Genomic DNA, 5,040 nt, shown 5'->3' with positions numbered 1-5,040 from the left:
GAGCCCAAAATGGTCCATAATAGGTTAGATAGAAGTGTGATTAATATTTTATGTGCCAATTGACTGCGACTATTATTGAGAAGGAAATAGCAAATGGGCATAAAACTTACAGTCTTGTGCAAAAACTTGAAACCATTCTAGTTTTAAGAATATTTGCCAAGTTTCTTTTATTTCTTGATTGGCGCGATAATCGTTTAAGCGATTTTGGCAGAGTTGAACAAAGCGCGTCAGTCGTTTGTTTCTCGTGTTAACCGACGCTAGTTGGACACACTAAGTGAAGTCACGTGCTTTTTCAACTGAGCTTTCTAACGCAAAGGAGTTCTTTCTTTTCTCTTCCGAGCCGAAGCGCTTGTATCCATTCGGATGACATGATCTAGCGAGCAGAGCTGCTGGATCTTTATTCACTAAAGTATGTATATATCGTCGTAAAGCTGATACATCACATCGACTGCGATATTCGGGATCGCCAACATGCAAAGGTTTGTAAATCTTCCGCAGAAACTGCCTCTCAAATACTCTTCAAGGCGCCTCATCCGATATTGTCATCGTCCATGTTTATGCGCCATGCAATAGAAGCTTCGCCTCATTTAGAAAGGCATAAGATGCATTACAGTCTCCTTGGATTGGTCGCAGAAACGACAAGAATCAGTGGAGCATATCCCGATCATGTGCAGATAACTGCGCAATAGCCTGAGAGAATGCCCGTGAGCAAGCCCAATTTATTCTTCCGAAGGGTTATGCGTTTTTTAAACCTCTTTACGTTGTACTCTCCTAGTAAGGACTTCGTCTGGTGTAGCCAACCTCCCATAGCCTTAGCTCTTCACTTCTAAGCTTCTCTTTGATGGTGTATTGCACCATGACAAGGTAGGGCTGGCGTCCGACTAGTGTCGAGGCCGCATACCCATTTCCCAATCCGTCCGCTTCATTATTCCCAGTTATACTCAAGTGTCCTGGGACTCAAATTAACCGGACGCGATTCTAACAGATTTAGTCGATACACTTAAGAACCAGTGAGGACTTAATCTCACAGGATGGTAAAGCCTTGAGTTCAACCTGACTGTCGCTCAGAATGGCAATTCGCTCATTCCAGAAGTTCCTGTCTAAGTTAATCTCTACACATAGACAGATGGCACACACCACCGATTGGAAGATACTTAATCCAAATGCAGATATACTCCTGTTTATCTTGTCGTCCACTTCAATTCGGCAATGATGGTTGCTTGTGAGTTTATTTAATTCCAGCTCAAATAAAATTTTACTAAAATAAGCCCGGGTATATAAAGCTCGGCGGCCGCCGTAGCCAAATGGGTTGGTGCGTGACTACCATTTAGAACTCAGTTCGAACTAAGGTTCGAATCTCGGTGAAAGACTAAAATGAAGAAAAAGTTTTCTCTAATTGCGGTCGTCCCTCGGCAGGCAATGGCAAACCTCCGAGTGTATTTGTGCCATAAAAAAGCTCCTCATAAAAAATATTTGCCGCTCGGAGTCGGCTTAAAACTGTAGGTCCCTCCATTTGCAGGACAAAATCAAGGCGCACGCCACAAATAGGAGGAGGAGCTCAGCCAAACACCCACAAAGGGTGTACTTGTCAATTATATATATATATATACAATATATATATAGGTTGGCCAAAAAGTCTTGCGGTATTTCCGCAAGCTTGTCTTTGCAAACGCGTAGTTCTAGGTTCACGCTAGAGCTTTTTGGAAACCTCTTTTCACGTGCTAACACGTGTTTGATTAATTGTTGTTTGCTTTTAGTCGCTCGTGAGTTATAGCGTCGCAAACATGGAGCAAAATAAAGAGAAAATACGGCATATCTTACAGTACTACTACGATAAAGGCAAAAATGCATCTCATGCTGCCAATAAAATTTGTGCAGTTTATGGACCCGATACAGTTTCCATTTCCACCGCACAACGATGGTTTCAACGTTTTCGTTCTGGTGCAGAGGTGATCGAAGATGCGTCACGGTCCGGAAGGCCTGTCGTCAAAAATTGCGATAAAATCGCTGAATTGATCGAAAGAGACCGGCATAGTAGCAGCCGTAGCATCGGCCGAGAGCTGGGCATGAGTCATCAAACCGTTATAAACCATTTGAAGAAGCTTGGATTCAAAAAGAAGCTCGATGTATGGGTGCCACACGACTTGACGCAAAAAAACATTTTTGCCCGTATGGATGCATGCGAATCGCTTCTGAATCGCAACAAAATCTACCCGTTTTTTGAAGCGGATGGTGACTGGCGATAAAAAGTGGGTCACTTACGACAACGTGAAGCGCAAACGGTCGTGGTCGAAAAGCGGTGAAGCTGCCGAGACGGTGGCCAAGCCTGGATTGACGGCCAGGAAGGTTCTTCTGTGTGTTTGGTGGGATTGGCAGGGAATCATCCACTATGAGCTGTTCCCCTATGGCCAAACGCTCAATTTGGATCTGTACTGCCAACAACTGGAGCGCTTGAATGCAGCACTCATGCAGAAGAGGCCATCTTTGATCCACAAAGGCCGAATTGTCTTCCATCAGGACAACGCCAGGCCACACACATCTTTGGTGACGCGCCAGAAGCTCCGGGAGCTCGGATGGGAGGTTCTTTTGCATCCACCGTATAGTCCGTATCTCGCACCAAGTGATTACCACCAATTTCTGTCCATGGCGAACGAGCTTGGTAGTCGGAAGTTGTCCACAAGAGAGTCCTGTGAAAATTGGCTCTCCGAGTTTTTTGACGATAGGGAAGCGAGCTTCTATAAGAGGGGCATTATGAAGTTAGCATCTCGTTGGGAACTCGTCATCGAACAAAACGGGGCATATTTGACTTAAATCGCATTATTATAACCAATTTTATGAATAATTGAAAATTCACTAAAAATACCACAAGACTTTTTTGACAACCTTTATATATATATAGGGCCCGCCATCTATCGTTACGGATTTGAACTAGGTATTATTTGAAGAATGGTAACACTTAGCTGTCATCTGATTTGAAAGAAAATTAGTTTTATTCTTCCGCTGAACGAAAATGGTTGTGTATATGCTCAAAGAACGCTGGGAAATATTGCGACATTACTTTGAAAAGATGGCGCTACTTGCCTCACAGCGAATGCTACGATCAATCTTTTGCGCACTGTCTTCGAAGATCGCATTATCAGCCGAAATTCTGATATCGTTTGGTCACCTCGGAGCTGCGATTTGACGCCGTTGGATTATTATCTTTGGGGTGCTGTCAAAGACCAGTGTTATGCCAACAAACCAGCAAAAATTGATGCACTGAAGACCAACATACGCGATGTCATAGCTGAAATACAGCCGCATACAATCGAAATGTGTTGAAAAATTGGACCGATCGTATGGGATGGTGCATGGCTAGCCGAGGTAGCCATATGAATGAAGTTGTGTTCCATCATTAACCGGAAGGGTTGTACTTCAAAATAAAAGAAATCAGTTTGGCAAAGTATTGAGTAGTTTCTTTTTTAAAGTATTTTTAATTAATATTTTTGGAGTAGAAATTGCGGACAAAAGACAGCCGCTCGCATTTTGGGGCCCATCTGTAAAGAAATTGTATCAACTGGTAAGTAGAGTCTAGACCTTTCAGCCATCCATTTCGCCTTATAATGACGCCAGGCTTTTTGCCTGGAATTACATGGTCTGACATCTCGTTCGAATCCAGAATGTTGCTATGACCAGAAGGGCTCTGTGAGAAATTTCCTGACATCCTCAGTCTTAGAGCAGGTCTTTAAGCTAAGTATCTTACTACTACCCCCCTAACTACCCCTATCTGTTTGCTCAACAGGATTAAAATTCCAACGCGCTCATGCATTGCTGATATTGCCACGTTTGACCACTAAAAATAGTTTCAATAGAAACACAAATTTTTTGCCAAGCCGTTTTCGCAGAAGGAATTTAATTTACGCCAACTGTCGTAAAATCGCTCCCACACGCATGCAACTCTTGCATTTGGCACCCACATCACAACGTTCGTGTGTATGTTTCTATGTTGAATGCATTCACGAATGAAAGCAGTGAAGGACGAACAGCAGAGGGTGCGAGTATGCTTTCTCCTGCTCGGCGTTGCATGCTGTTCATATATCCGAAGTCAAGTGTTGTTGCTAACACTTTGTGACATGACAGTTTCACACTTTGCTGCTGCCACTGTCATCACTTTACGACTTTGAAGTTGCACAAACGCCATGTGCCACATACCAAAAACTCGCCAATATTGCGCTATCCTGTTGTTGCAGCCGCTGCCATCCGCAACAACACCAAAGTGCAAAGTGCAAAGGATAACAAGGATGTGTCGACGCCGAATATGTACTTTCCGACGCAACACACGCCATACATGCATACGTGCACTTTGTGTGTGTGTGGGTGGCAGGAAGGGTCGCACTCGCCACGCTGTGTGGATTGAAGTGAGAAATTGGTTTAAGTGTTTGCGAAATTGGCAGCAAAATGGCTTTTTCAATTTTATATTTAACGTTTATATTTGAGTGGCAGTGCACTTCAAAGCAGTCCCTCTATATTGACAACAACAAACAAACCAACAACACCGTGCGCTTTAACAACTCGCTGTGATACATGTAGGTGTGCGTGTATGGATGTGTGTGTGAATGTAGACATTTGGTTGCCTACGCTTGTGTGGCAGAGGTCACAGCATTGGCTTGTTGTACTGGCATGCCGTGTCGCTGCAGCCACCCGAGGCTCCACGGAAATCGCTACAATTTGGGCAGTCAACAGTCAACAAGTGGCAACAAGTATCGGCCGCTTACTGTTTGCCAAGTCAAATTGATTTCTTTTTTTCTTCTCAATATGGAATTTCTGCAGTTTGTTAGCAGCGCAACTATCAGTTACCCATTCTGGTTAGATTGAGAAGTTTCCGATGTGGAGAGAAAATAGATTTTTATTGACATTGTTGTTAGCGGCAGTAAGTGGTATTGATAGTTTGCCCAAAGGCAAGATGCAGCGGAACGCGAATTACAAAGCAAAGAAAAACTCTAAAATTTAATATAATATCATTTTTTAAAGAACTTAAGTAGATTAAAAATAGAATTTAAT

The sequence above is a fragment of the Anastrepha obliqua genome, chromosome 4, assembly GCF_027943255.1.
Source record: "Anastrepha obliqua isolate idAnaObli1 chromosome 4, idAnaObli1_1.0, whole genome shotgun sequence".
Lineage (NCBI taxonomy): Eukaryota > Metazoa > Arthropoda > Insecta > Diptera > Tephritidae > Anastrepha > Anastrepha obliqua.
Note: the sequence above shows the minus strand (reverse complement) of the source record.